Here is a 16,120-nt window from a genome sequence, read left to right on the forward strand (position 1 = left end):
TTTCTACAACAATCGACATCATTATCCACTATTCTCTCTAATTCTCAGAACGCTTCTAAAACATGTTCAAAGTTATAAACTTAGCTCGGACTTCCAGCCGGGCACCAACATCAATTATAACTGTTACCAAACTCTGCCATCTTCTTCAGGGATGATGCATGGGCATGTCGAGTCCGGTGGTATTTATACTCCCGTAGTCCATCACTCGTGATTGGCTAGTCCTCATCCAATCCGGTTTCTGCTCTCCCACCTTGTTTACAATCGAATTCCAGATCTTAGAGCGGGACCTTCGTCTTTGTTAAAATTCTTTTCCTCTAGGTTTATTTCAATGCCTTCCTTCACCAAAGCATGGCACAGTAGATTTGTGCTGTCGAAGTCAATGCTTTGGCCATTGCGAATGCAATGTTCTGCTACCGTTGATGTCTCTGGAGAACCCAAACAGATACACCTCCTGTGCCCCCTTCCACTGTGTGTCCCACCTGCTCCGGTCAGCACCAGCCACCTGAGTCCCAGGTCATCTTTGACCCACATAAGCTGTGACTTGACTTCCTTATGGGTTTGTGGATGGTATTAATCCAGTATTTTTTCAGGATCCTGGCTTTGAATCATTGCATAAAGAGAAAGTGAGGCTTTTTTACTCTTTAACCTCCCTTCTGAGATGCTGGAACAAGGAGATCATCTCTAAGTTTGTGAGGTTGCCTTCTGTGGTGGTTTCTCTGGAGGTTAAACACTTTCTAAAACGAGCTACCCTAGTGTTGATTAGGGAACGTATCTATCCATTCCATTTGGCCTCAACGTGAACTGACTACTGAGTCTTCACCTGGAATTGTCAGCCCTTATGTCTCCTGGTGAATGGGAGTATATCGAAAGGTCCACCACTGCCCAAGGTGAACCAGTTCACAAAGGAACACTGCGAGGTTGGTCAGGAAGTACAACAGACTATCTGGACAATTTGCAGCCATGTCCCCATTGGACCCAGAAGACATTCTCATCAATCAAACTGAGCAAAGCATCCAGGCACTACGGCAAAACCCAGCCATCATGATTGTACCATTGGACAATGGAGATACAATGGTCCTGATGTCCTCTGAGGAATATCACAGGAATGTCTAACAGATTCTGGGTGATCCCTCTACAGAGTTCTACAGTGGATTCGATTGTCAGGAAAACCTCCACTTTACTGAAGAAATCTGGACTGCAAGCAGACATATGCAAGACACTTCTGTCTCATGCGCTGGCGCCACTAAGACTTTATGGGCTCCCTAAGATACACGAGGAAGAGATCCCCCTGAGGGCTATCGTAACTCTCCGACTTACTACCTCGCTAAGCATTTCACGATCTTGCTGTCTCCCTTTGTTGGGGTTGTGAGCATCACATCACGAATTTGACCAGCTTCATTAAAATGATAACCAACATCCAGCTGAACCCAGAGGACATAATGGTCAGTTTTGACGTGGTGTCCTGTCATCGAGAGTTCCCATTAAAGGACAGCTTCATCCTCCTGTGGTCAAGGTTTGATAAAGGTACCATTGACCTTCTTGAACACACATTACTTCGATGTACTCCCTCTATAAGGGGACCTACCATGAGCAACGGACGGAGTGGCCATGGGATCACCCTTGTCACTGGTTATTGTTAATTTCTGCATGGAGGACTTTCAGGAGAGGGCTCTGAGTTCATTGCCCTTATGCCCCAAATGCTTCGTCAGATACATTGATAACACCTTTTTAGTGTGACCTCATGGACTCCAGGCACTCCAACTGTTCCACCACCATCTGAACAGTATACATCCAAACATCCAACTTACGACAGAGATGGAGAAGAATGGTTGCCTCCCTTTCTTGGACATTCTAATACAATGGAAACCGGACGGTAGCCTCGGACACGACATCTTTTGGAAACCCACTCTCACAGACTTATACCTCAACAATAATAGCCACCATCACGCCTCCCAGCTTAGAACGGTTCTTTCTACTTCGGTTAACTGTGCAAAAACTACTTAGGACCCAGAGAGTCTTTCTGAGGAAATAAAATGATTATGCACGATGTTCCTACAGAATGGCTACAGGGTGAAGAAAATCAATCCTTATAAGGGCTGACAGAAAAACCAGGAAACCTCACAATGAGGAGGAATCCATCACTACCGCCTGTCTTCCCAATGTTTCCATGGTTTTTGGAAGGATTGCCAGGATACTGAAGAAATACCGGATTAATACCATCCGCAAACCTGTAAGGAAGCTCAAGTCACAGCTTATGTGGGTCAAATATGTCCTGGGACTCGGGTCAGCTGGTGTTTACAGGATTCCCTGTGAATGCAGAACAGCATATATTGGCACAGTGGAAACCTGCATCAAGGAGCAGAGGAGATGTATCTTTTTGGGTGTCCGGAGAAATTGGCAGTAGCGGAACAGTGCACTCGCAATGGCCATAGGATTGACTTTGACAGCATAAAACTATGTGCTGTGCAAAATGCTTGTGGGACTACTGGTAAAGGAAGCCATTGAAATAAAGCTAGAGGAAAAGAATTTTAAAAAAGATGAAGGTCTCACTCTGAATAAGAACTGGAATTCAATTATAAACAAGGTGGGAGAGTGGAAACCTGATTGAATGACTATTAACCAATCAGGAGGGATGGACTACAGGGATATAAATACCACTGGACTAGACATTCCCAGGCATCATCTCTGAAAAACATGGCAGAGTTTCCATTGAAACATTGTTTATAACTGATTCCTGTACCCGGCTGGAAGCCCAAGAAATTTTTATTTGTCATATATGCTGGGAAATCACTAGGTCCTTTCTCATGTTCAGAGTTGCTTTCTGAATTACCTACAGAGATGAACCTGATTTTGTTGTGCAGTTTATCATAGATTAAATGTACACATTTAAAGGCTTTTTATATTAAAGCTAAACATATATGAATAGTTAGTACATTATCTGTGACAGATTACTTTTTTCTTATTGAATAGAGAAATAGAAACAAAAATATATTTATTAAATAAAAAAGGCTTGAGGATGCTGGGATCATACCCAGTAGGTGAAAACACTGAAAATATTTTGCAAATTAGGAACTGTCCCTGCAGAGAGGTTTCATTTTGTTGACCTTTTAGTTTTATCATATTTGAAAAAAATAGCTATATGATTCCTTTTTAATAAGGACTTGCAAGAAGCACTGAGACGCATTATTATAATTTACCAAAGTGATATTTATTTCCAGTATTATGTAATAGAGTGAAAATCCAGCAGGTGGCAGAAAAGCTCTTGTTATCAACTTCGGTGCAATTACATCGTCTGGAGTCACAGCCTCATGCAGCATGGAAACGGCATGAATCTAGGCAAGATTCACAGTATTCCAGCTGCAAACACAAGAGACTGCAGACTCTGGAATCTGGAGCAACAAACCTCAGCAGTTCAAGCAGCATCTGCAAATGAAGTCTCACCTCCAGGCAATAAAGGCTAACAGACTGTTTGCCTTAATAATTGCCTGCTGTACTTGTATATGTGTGGATACTGGTGTTCCTCTGTCATCTGTTAATCTGTCACCACTCTTCCTTCGTTTTTCCTCTGGAAGTGGATACCTTCACTCCTTTCCATATTAGGTTCTGCCTGCCACATTCTTCTTGCTCAGTCACTTAACCGGTTTACATTACTCACTTTACATCCTCATGATAGTTGTCATTGTCACCCTCATCAGCAAACATAGATCTATTATTCTTGTCTCTTATTCATGTCACAGCTGGGGCTGCAGCCTCACCCCATAAGCCTTCCAATCTCAAAATGACCCGTATTCCTCATCTTTATTTTCTGTTCATTAACTAATCTTCATTCCATTTCAATATATTATCCCCTGTATCATGTGTTTTAATAACCTCCTGTACAGCAGCTTTTTGAATGCCTTCTGAAAATCCGAATACACGATATTAACTGTCTTCTCTTATATACCCTACATGTTATGGCCTCAAAAAAAAAGCTTTAACAGGTTTATTAGACATGATTTCCCTTTCATTAATCCATGTTGACATTGATATTACAGTTTTACTTTCAAAGTGACCTTTCAGCATTTAATTCATAGTAGATTCAAGCATTTTCTGTTCTACTGATGTTTTAACAATAGGCCAACTCAATCAAAGCAGAACTGAGAGTAGGCTCAGGTATGGTTCTCAACTCAGGCTGAACTGCTTAGAGTTTTAAAGTTTTTAAAACCTTTCAGAAATATTTTAGAAATACACTATTTTTAATAAGAATGAATCTTCACACAATTAAAATAAATTGCAAGAGTTTTTAAAGTAATGGTCATAAAACTTACCTGTGAAAATTAACAACTTTAAAACTTGTTACTACGTCTCCTCCTGCTGTCCTCTTCCAATTAAATCTATGATGCAAGGATTTTTTGCACCTCAACCCTGGTTTGGACATTGTTTTTACAAGTACTGAGAAATTAGGCTAAGCTTTTCTTTACTTTGTTGGAATACAACCTGTAGGATCTTGTCAAGTCACTGACAGCAGTTTTGGAAATTTCTGTTTAGAGTACACAAGCGCAGAAGTCATGACAATGTTACCAGTTTTGTAGAATAATGATCACAAACTGGTAATTTAATCAACATTGTTACTGCAAAATGTAGGTCAGTTGATGTTCCTGTAACGGGGATTCAAAAGCAACGAATGTGCTTGGCAGCTTAATTTTCCAGGCCAATATACCCCAGTCTTATTTGTGCTTTCGCTTGTTGATTACATCTCTGAAGTCCTAATTTCAATGCCCCAAAATAATTTTAAATAGGTGGGCTTAACTCAAAGTAGAATTTCACATCAATTAGATCAAGTCAATGAAAGCATTGGGTTCAACTTTTTTCTGCCAGTCTATCGTTCAGTTCTCCCTCTTCCGTTGTGCACTAAGAGAAGTTCATGGTATTGAATCACGTGGCCGATGAAGCCTGAATATTCCTCCGTTCTTAAATTATCTTGCAGGTGTCAACTGCTATAGTCCACATACTTCATTGTTTGAACATGTGAAAGGCTAAGTGTCAGCAAATTTATATTTGACATGACATTAATTCAATAAAATTGCTTAAAATATTTCAGAATGCATGAACAGAAGAAACATACTTTAATTATGATATTTGTGAATTTAATGAAAGGCTTTTACTTGGAAAAAGTAATGTTATACTGATAATAAAGTTAGTGTCATGAAAAGAAATGACTGAAAGTACAGTGCACAGTGTGGCTTGTGGCCAAGTGGTTAAGGCGTTGGACTAGCAATCTGAAGGTTGTGAGTTCAAGCCCCAGCCAAGGCAGTGTGTTCTGTCCTTGAGTAAGGCACTTAACCACACATTGCTCCAGTCCACCCAGCTGAAAATGGGTACCGGCAAAATGCTGGGGCTTAACTTCGTGATAGATTGGCGTCCTATCGGGGGGGGGGGGGGGGTGAGGGGAGTATTCTCAGTCACTTCAGGGGGGGGGGGTGAGGGGAAGTGTATTAAAGAAATATTCCTGCATACTGGTTTATATAATAGTTGTGATCTTGGCAGAAAGGCAAGGAATCAAATCCATTGAACTTGTGTATGAACAGAGTTGCAAATGTTTCAGCCTTGTCTTCAGTATTTTAATGTTGGATCCTAGTATGATGGAGGATGTAGTTGTCAATTGTGTGTTATTTTTGCTATTAACCACATAGTCTACTGATGGTGAAGTCTAACTTCTTCATACTTTTTTTTGGAACGTAAGCTCGTGATCTGTTGTATTACGCAGATGCTGACATTACTCAGCCTTAGAATTATCACAAGGTGAGGTAATATGAGGAAGACCTAGATCCAATTGTGACTGTAGTTTTACATTTGGTCCATAGGGTGGCAGTAATATCTTGCATCACTTACTAGTTTATATGAAGTCTGATAAATCTCAAGGAGTCAATAATCTATGTCTCTGAGACTTGAAATAAGTAACTTTAGAGACAGTAATGATTGGATTATCATCTTCAAAGATTCTGTAGATTCTTGAAATAATCCTATGATTGGAAGGTGGCGAATGTTACCTGACTATTTAAGAAAGAGAGAGATGGAGAACAGGGAACAACCACCTGTTAAACAAACACCTTGGCAGGGAAATGCTGGAATTGATTATGCAGGATGTACTAATAGAACACTTGAAAAGAATAGTGGGCTGAGCACAACTGACATAGATTTTTGACCTCTACTCATTTTTTGACTAATCTATTGGAGTTTCTTGATAATGTGCCTGGTTGATTGGATGATAGGGAACAGTGGTTGTGGTTTATTTGGAATTCCAAGAAGTCTTGATAAGGTTCCTTACAAAAGGTTGATTAACAAGGTTAGATGGAGGGGGTGGTGGGGGGTAATGTAGTGATATGGATTGAAAATAGCCCCGTATGATATAGGAACAGAATTAGACCATTTGACGTGTTGAGTCTAGCCCGCCATTTCATCATAGCTGATCCATTCCTCTCGCAGATCCAGTCTCCTACCTTCTCCCCAGAACCTTTCATGCCCTGACTTATTCAAAGCTATCAACCTCTGCCTTTGAGGAAGAGTGAACAGTTGAGGACTGGGGCAAAGAGAAATTTCACTGAAGAGAGCAGCATACCAGTGGTAGTTAGTTTATAATTGTCATACGTGCTGAGATACAGTGAAAGGGTTTTGTTTGCATGCCATCAGTCCATTCATAACATTTACATTGAGGTAATTTAAAATGAAGATGCAAAATACAATGTTACAGCGAAAATGCTGTGGAGGCAGATAAATAAATTCCAAGGGCCATGACAAGCTAGATTTAGAGATCAACAGTTCTCCTTTATTATATCAGAGATCCACTCAAGAGTCTTATAACAGTGGGGTAAAAGTTGTCCTTGAGCATGGTGGTATGTGTCCTCATGCTTTTGTATCTCTATCCCAATAGAAGGGGGAGAAGAGAGAATGATTGGGGTAGGAGGAGTCCTTGAGTATATTAGCTGATTTCCTGAGACAGTACAAAGTGTAGACAGTGAAATTGGAGGGGAGGCTGATTTTTGTGATGGACTATCTGTATACACAACGTTCTGCAACCTTTTATAATCTCTGGCAGAGCAGTTGCCATACCACTTTGTGAAGTATCTATGAACATCATTGAGGGTCATTGGGGACATGCTTAATCAGCTTAGCCTTCAAAATGCAAAGTATATTTATTATTGAAGAATATATACATTATATGATCCTGAGATTAGTCTTCCCACAAACAGCCACAAAACCAAGAAAAACCATAGAACCCGTTTAAAAAAAATCAAACCCCAATACACAAAAAAAGAACAAATTGCTAAAAACAGCAAAAGAAATGAGCATAAAAGACAGAATATAAAACATCAAACCACAAAGTTATTAAAACAGTCCAAGAATGAAGCCTTCTGATGAAGTAAAGGTTTGGGTGTGCTTTCTTGACCATTGCATCCATGTGGTTTGAGGAGAACAAATTGTTAGTGATATTTACAGCTAGGAACTTGAAGTTCTCAATCATCTCCACCTTTGCACAATTGGTCTACATAGTCATGTATTCCATCCCACTCCTGGAAGTCAATGACCAGCCCTTTTGTTTTGTCACTCTTGAGCGAATGGTTATGGTCCCGGCTACTGGGCATTCTATCTACTTTCTGTACACCATCTTGTTGTTTTAGATCTGGTCCATTACAGAAGTGTCATCTGCAAAACTGTAAATAGATTTAGAGCAGAATCTAGCCACATAGTTAGGAATGTATAGGGAGTAAAGTAAGGTGCTGAGGATGCAGTTTTAAAGGGCACTTGCATTGAGTATAGGCATAAAGGAGGTGTTGTCTATCCAGTCTGATTGCAATTTTTAATCACTTTGGAAGTTCTGGAAAGAACTAACGGTCATCTTGAAGTATGCATTGCATGAGTGTTTGCATCCATTTTCTGTTGCTGCAATGTATTTAAGAATAATATTGTTCAAACAAAAACAAGTCAGATATTCTTTGTATGTACAGGATAGTTTTTTGCAACAATACATAGAAGTACCGACTAGAGATGGGGCAGTGTTGGATTTCCTGTTAGGGAATGCGATAGGTCAGCTGACAGATGTATGTGTTGGGGAGCACTTCGGGTCCAGTGATCACAATAGCATTAGCTTCAATATAATTATGGAGAAGGACAGGACAGGACCTAGAGTTGAGCTTTTTGATTGGAGAAAGGCTAACTTTGAGGAGATGCGAAGGGATTTAGAAAGAGTGGATTGGGTCAAGTTGTTTTATGGGAAGGATGTAATAGAGAAATGGAGGTCATTTAAGGGTGAAATTATGAGGGTACAGAATCTTTATGTTCCTGTTAGGTTGAAAGGAAAGGTTAAAGGTTTGAAAGCACCATGGTTTTCAAGGGATATTAGAAATTTGGTTCAGAAAAAGAGGGATGTCTACAATAGATATAGGCAGCATGGAGTAAAGGAATTGCTCGAGGAATATAAAGAATGTAAAAGGAATCTTAAGAAAGAGATTAGAAAAGCTAAAAGAAGATACGAGGTTGGTTTGGCAAATAAGGTGAAAGTAAATCCGAAAGGTTTCTACAGTTATATTAAAAGCAAGAGGATAGTGAGGGATAAAATTGGCCCCTTAGAGAATCAGAATGGTCAGCTCTGTGTGGAGCCGAGGGAGATGGAAGAGATTTTGAACGATTTCTTCTCTTCGGTATTCACTAAGGAGAAGGATATTGAATTGTGTAAGGTGTGGGAAACAAGTAAGGAAGTTATGGAACCTATGACAGTTAAAGAGGTGGAGGTACTGGCGCTTTTAAGAAATTTAAAAGTGGATAAATCTCCTGGTCCTGACAGGATATTCCCCAGGACCTTGAGGGAAGTTTGTGTAGAGATAGCAGGAGCTCTGATGGAGATCTTTCAGATGTCATTAGAAACGGGGATTGTGCCGGAGGATTGGCGTATTGCTCATGTGGTTCCGTTGTTTAAAAAGGGTTCTAGAAGTAAGCCTAGCAATTATAGACCTGTCAGTTTGACATCAGTGGTGGGTAAATTAATGGAAAGTATTCTTAGAGATAGTATTAATAATTATCTGGATAGACAGGATCTGATTAGGAGTAGCCAGCATGGATTTGTGCGTGGAAGGTCATGTTTGAGAAACCTTATTGAATTTTTTGAAGAAGTTACGAGGAATGTTGATGACGGTAAGGCAGTGGATGGAGTCTATATGGACTTCAGCAAAGCCTTTGACAAAGTTCCACGTGGAAGGTTAGTTAAGAAGGTTCAGTCGTTAGGTATTAATGCTGGAGTAATAAAATGGATTTAACAGTGGCTAGATGGGAGGTGCCAGAGAGTAGTGGTGGATAATTGTTTATCGGGATGGAGACCGGTGACTAGAGGAGTGCCTCAGGGATCTGTTTTGGGCCCAATGTTGTTTGTAATATACATAAATGATCTGGATGATGGGGTGGTAAATTGGATTAGTAAGTATGCCGATGATACTAAGGTAGGAGGTGTTGTGGATAATGAGGTGGGTTTTCAAAGCTTGCAGGGAGATTTATGCCAGTTAGAAGAATGGGCTGAACGTTGGCAGATGGAGTTTAATGCTGAGAAGTGTGAGGTTCTACATTTTGGCAGGAATAATCCAAATAGAACATACAGGGTAAATGGTAGGGCATTGAGGAATGCAGAGGAACATAGAGATCTAGGAATAACAGTGCATAGTTCCCTGAAGGTGGAGCCTCATGTAGATAGGGTGGTGAAGAAGGCTTTTGGAATGCTGGCTTTTATAAATCAGAGCACTGAGTACAGAAGTTGGGATGTAATGTTAAAATTGTACAAGGCATTGGTAAGGCCAAATTTAGAATATTGTGTGCAGTTCTGGTCACCGAATTATAGGAAAGATATCAATAAATTAGAGAGAGTGCAGAGATGATTTACTAGGATGTTACCTGGTTTTCAGCACTTAAGTTACAGAGAAAGGTTGAACAAGTTAGGTCTCTATTCATTGGAGCGAAGAAGGTTGAGGGGGGATTTGATCGAGGTATTTAAAATTTTGAGAGGGATAGATAGAGTTGACGTGAATAGGCTGTTTCCATTGAGAGTAGGGGAGATTCAAACGAGAGGACATGATTTGAGAGTTAGGGGGCAGAAGTTTAAGGGAAACACGAGGGGGTATTTCTTTACTCAGAGAGTGATAGCTGTGTGGAATGAGCTTCCTGTAGAAGTAGTAGAGGCCAGTTCAGTTGTGCCATTTAAGGTAAAATTGGATAGGTATATGGACAGGAAAGGAGTGGAGGGTTATGGGCTGAGTGCGGGTAGGTGGGACTAGGTGAGATTAAGAGTTCGGCGCAGACTAGGAGGGCCGAGATGGCCTGTTTCCGTGCTGTGATTGTTATATGGTTATATGGTTATATTCTCTCTCATTTGATTCATTGACTGATCCTTTCACCTCTTAAAATCTTTAACTAGTTTACTGTATCAATAAACATGGTTCACGGATTGTTCAGAAATCTGATGGCAGAAGGGCAGAAGTTTTTTTAAAACATTGAGTTTGGAATTTCAGGCTTCTATACCTCCTCCTCGATGGTAGTAACATGAAAAGGGAAAGTCCTGGATTGTGAGAGTCTTTAATGATGGAAGCTGGCTTCTTAAGGCACCATCTCTTACAGATATCATTGATAGTGAGGAGTGTTGAACCTGTGATGGAACTGGCTGAGTCTTCAAAGTTGTGCAGCCTCTTGAAATCCTGAGCATTGGTGGCTCCATACCAGGTTGGAATGCTCTCCACTGAACATCTTTCAAAATTGGCAAGAGTCTTTGGTGATGTACCAGATCTCCTCCAGCTTCTAGTCAAATAAACTCAGCTGGCATGCCTTCTTCATGATTGCATCAATGTTTTGGGCCCAGGATAGATCCTCTGAGATATTGACACCCAAGGGTTTGAAGCTGCTCACCCTTTCCACTGCAACTCCTCAATGTTCAATGATCACTAGATTCTGAAATGTTTCTGGCAAATTGGAAAATTGCAAATGTCACTCCACTCTTCAAGAAGGGAATGAGGTAGAAGAAAGGAAACTATAGGCCAGTTAATCTGACCTCAGTGGTTGGGAAGATGCTGGAGTTGATTATCGAGGATGAGGTCTCAGGGTACTTGGAGGCACATGTAAAATAGGCCAATGTCAACATAGCTTCACAAAGGAAAATCTTGTCTGACAAATCTATTGGAATTTTTTAAAGAAGTAACAAGCAGGGTAGAAGAAGGAGAATCGGTTGTTGTTGTGTACATTGATTTTCAGAAGGCCTTTGACAAGGTTCCACACATGAGGCTGCTTAACAAGCTATGAAACTATGATATTACAGGAAAGATTATAGCGTGGATAAAGCAGTGGTTGATTGGCAGGAGGCAAAGAGTGGGAATAAAGTGAGCCTTTTCTGGATGGCTGCCAGTGAGTAGTGTTCCACAGGGGTTTGTGTTGGCATTGAATTTTTTTACATTATATGTCAAGGATGTTGGAATTGATGGGTTTGTTGCAAAGTTTGTAGACAAAATGAAGGAAAGTTGGGGAGGGCAGGTAGTTTTGAGGAAGTAGAGAGGCTACAGAAGGACTTAGGCAGGTTAGCAGAATGAGTAAAGAAATGGCAGTTGGAACACATTATCAGGAAGTGTATGGTCATGCAGTTTGGTCGAAGAGATGAAAAGGTTGACTATTTTCTAAATGGAAAGAAAATATAAAAAACTGAGGTGCAAAGGGACTACTTGGAAGTCCTTGTGTGGGATTTCCTAGAGGGTAATTTGCAAGTTGAGTCAATGGTAAGGAAGGCAAATGCAATGTTAGCATTCATTTTAGGAGGACTAGAATATAAAAGTAAGAATGTAATGTTGAGACTTTATAAAGCACTGGTGAGGCCTCACGTGGAGTATTGTGAGCAGTTTTGGGCCCCTTAAAAAAATGTGCTGAAACTGGAGAGGGTTCAAAGGTTCACAAAAATGACGAAGGGTCTTGGCCTGAAACCTCGACCGTGCTTCTTCCTATAGATGCTGCTTGGCCTGCTGTGTTCCACCAGCATTTTGTGTGTGTTATTTCAATTTCCAGCATCTGCAGATTTCCTCGTGTTTGCTCACAAAAATGATTTCAGGATTAAATGGCTTGTCAGATGAAGAGCATCTGATGATTCTGGGCCTGTATTCACTGGAATTCAGAAGAATGAGGGGGTGACCTCATTGAAACCTATTGAATGGCCTCAATAGAATGGATATGGAGAGGATGCTTCCCATGGCGGTAGTCTGTACCAGAGGGCACAGTCTCAGAATAGAGGGGTATCCTTTTAGAATGGAGATAAGGAGGAATTTCTTTAGCCAGAGAGTGCTGAATTTGTGGAATTCTTTGCCACAAGCAGCTGTAGAAGCCAAGTTTTACTGTGTACTTAAGGCAGAGGTTGATAGATCCTTGATTGATCAGGGCATGAAGGGATAAGAGAGAAGGCAGGAGATTAGGGCTGAGAGGAAAATTGGATCAGCCATGATGAAATGGCAGAGTAGACTCAATGGGCCAAATAGCTTAATTGTGCTCCTATATCTTACGATCTTATGAGTGTTCTCCTGACTTTCTCTTCTTAAAATTATCGAAGCTTTCCATTTTTACTGGAAACATATTTTTCAACTGCGTAAAACCTTAAAAAAAAGTGAATTAAAAGTGCCTTGGAGTATTTATGAGTAACATCTAGTAGTTTTAGATAATCTGCTAGTACGGCATTATCAAAGTCTCGTGTGTGTTGGATTAATTGTTTTACTCATTTTATGCTCACTTTTACTTGCAATAGCTATGCTGTCATATCCTAATATTATTATTATCCTGCACTCAAAGGAATTTTGCACTTCCTAAGGAGAAGAGGTATAGTGATGCTGATCCTGGAAGTGATTCAATTATAATGTTTCTCTGTATTTTTAATGTGGAACAGCTGGCAGTCGGAGAACAGAGCCCCTCGGGAATTTGAGAAATTATGGTTGCTTTTTCTTCCCAATACAAGTTTTGGAAATAGTATGTCAGGGCCTTCTATTTGTTCGTCAGACATCACGGTCTTTCCAGTAGGTGTTCTCATTGAACTGTGAAGAGTAGGTGTTTTCAGGAGACCATGCCTGAGGGATTAAAGTGATTGTAGAACCAGTGCTTGGGAAATAAGTAAGGTGGAGGGATCAGGACAGCAACATGGAAAGAGTGTATTCCTCCCCTTATTGGCTTAGTACAAGTAGTACTTAGAATTTTTTTTCTGCACGTGGCATAATTTCAGATGCAAAGAAACCCTGGTACTTCCATCATTTTTGAGTTCTGTTCAGTTCCAGAATACATTTATAATACAGAAGGGGGCCTGGTAGCATCGTGGTTGGATTAACACTACTGGATTCAATTCCCACTACTATCTGTAAGGAGTTTATACATTCTTTCTATGATTGCATGGGTTTCCTCTAAATGCTCCAGTTTCCTCCCATATTCCATATAGTTAATTGGTCATTTGGGTGTAATTGAGTGGCATGAGCTCTTTGGGGTGGAAGGGCGTATTATCATGCTGTATCAGAAATTAACTACATAAATATAGTTATTTGCAAGGGCTGGTCAAACTCCTAGGTATTCCTTAAAGGGAATTAACCCAGACATCTATTGTGTGAGTGTAATTTTCTGACAAGCTCCTCCACATCCACTCATGTCCAATGTGGCTCAAGAATGGCCCTACTGTGAATGTAGATTGTGCATCCACGCTTTCTAGTGTACTAATTTCACGGTGTAGGTATAGATACAGTAACTGGAATGCTTAACAAAATCTATTAGTTTGATCTTATTATATAGCACAGCTTTTGATTGATCAGTGGATTTTTCTTGATTCGTTATTACTGCTTGTACTATAAGTCCCAAAGTGACTACAATGTCATTTCTGTAATCCACACATCAGTATAGAATTGTGTGTTAGCAATGGGAACTCAGCAACTACCTGCAGCAACTTTAAAATTAGAAAATACTTGAACTCTTTGAACTGCATACAATATATTTGTACGTAGGCTTTAGAGACTCTAATTCAGTTTTATTTTTATTTGACTCCATCTGACTAAATCCTGTCAAGCTGAGATGGCACTCCATTAAATCTAGTGCAGCTCCAAGTTCCATAAATTAGACTGGAAAAAATAAAACAATTTAATGATACTGGATGATGTAATATTATGTTTCTAAATTGGAGGGTCTAGTAATTAGCAGCTTGCTGTGAAGGCTTGGCTAAAAATCAATATGATGTCATGGCTGAAAACTATTCACCAGCCATTTAATCCATTCTGATCGATTTGACATTGTAATGACATTCATTTCATTTTTTTTCAACATGGTTGTTTGCTGTCTTGTGAGATATAGAATATATTCCCTCAGGTAGTCTGAGAAGAAGAAATCTAATGGTGCATTTCAAAAACAGTGTAAATTTCCCTTAACCTTAGAAACAAGTTGTGTTGGTTGTGACCAGTAGTTTTGAACAAAACATCTGGTGATAAGCCATTCAAACTGACTATCCTGCAAACTTGGCGCACATGGTGGGGTTGAACAGGAGGGTCCGGTCTTGCTGGGCTTGCCTTGCATGCTCTGGGGAATTGTTGCTTAGATTCTCAGGCCTATTGTAGATTTAACCTCCCTTCAAAATCATTGAGGTTATAGATTAAAAATTTAGATGACAGAGTGTTTTAATTAACATTATTTAATGTGTTAATTTTTTGTATTACTTAATTCAATATTAATAATTTTATTTGTCTATAAAGTGACTGCCTGGACAGAAGATAGCCTCACCCACAGGCGTGCCTTTAGTGAAAAGCATTCAGGGATATTTCTGAGGCAGCGTTTCCACACTAAGCTGCCAACAAGGCTGGCCTTCTACATATAGCCAAAATAAACACAGAACTGAATGCTAACATTTCAATGTGACCAGTCCTACACTTTTATACACACCTGTCTAGATATTTTAACATATACCCAGAACAAACTGGTACCAAACTAATTGAAAACACTTGTAGGGAAAATGTCCTCTCAGAAACACTTACTATGAAAATAGCTAAGAAGGTATTCTACTCTAGGATGGATGCAGACTTACACGGAACGTAGATCATATAACAGTACAGCACAGGAGTAGGTTCCTCGGCCCGCACTGTTTTAATGAACAAGCTAAAAGGTAAATTAACACCCCCCCCAAGAACTAATCCTTTTACTTCCGCAATGTCCATATACCCTCCATCTTCCTCATGTTCATGTGCCTATTTAAAGATCTCTTAAAAACCTCCAGTGTATTTGTCTCTACTACCATACCAGGGAGTGCATTCCAGGCATCCAAGGCTCTCTGAGTAAAAACTTACCCCTCACATCCCCTTTGAACCTACCCCCTCTCAGCTTTGATGCATGCCTTCTGACATTAGGCATTTCTAGCCTGGGGAAAAAATACTTCCTGACTACATTATCTATGCCTTTCATAATCTTATAAACCTATATCTGATCTCCCCTCAGCCTCTGCTGCTCTAAGATAAAACAACCCAAGTTTGTCCAGCCTCTCATGATAGCACATGCCCTCCAAACCAGGCAGCATCCTGATAAACCTCTTTTGCATCGCCTCCAGAGCCTCAATATCTTTCCTATAGTGGCAACCAGAACTGTGTGCAATACTCCAGATGTGGTGTTACCAATTTGCTGCAGACTCCATGCCCCCTAATGTTCTAGGTTAGCCTCCCATGTGGGACTTTGTAAAACACCTTAATAAAATCCATGTAAACATTCACTGCTCTACCTTCATCAGTCTCTCTTGTCACCTTGTCAAAAAACTCAGTCAGTTTGGTAAGACACAACCTGCCCCTCACAAAGCCATGCTGGCTCTCCCTAATTAGGCCATGGGTTTCCAAATGCTCACATATCCTATCCTGAAGAATTTTCACCGGCAATTTCCCTAGAACTGATGTGAAACTCACTAGTCTATAGTTGTCCTTTGTTCCCTTCTTGAATAGAGGAACAATACTAGCCGCTTGCCAGTCTTCTGGGACATTGCCTGTGCCTAGAGAGGACATGAAGATACTTATCAAGGCCCCAGCAATCTTGTCTCTTGCCTCCTTCAATAACCTTGGGTAAATCCCATCAGAACCCT

General features: G+C 40.2%; 1 protein-coding gene across 2 annotated transcripts in view; it reads left to right on the forward strand.

Annotated features, from left to right (window-relative positions):
- sdhaf3 (succinate dehydrogenase complex assembly factor 3) overlaps positions 1 to 16,120 on the forward strand; it is a 44,666-nt gene that overhangs the window by 1,701 nt on the left and 26,845 nt on the right. The window lies entirely within an intron of this gene.

Source organism: Hypanus sabinus, chromosome 6 (genome assembly GCF_030144855.1).
Source record: "Hypanus sabinus isolate sHypSab1 chromosome 6, sHypSab1.hap1, whole genome shotgun sequence".
Classification (NCBI taxonomy): domain Eukaryota; kingdom Metazoa; phylum Chordata; class Chondrichthyes; order Myliobatiformes; family Dasyatidae; genus Hypanus; species Hypanus sabinus.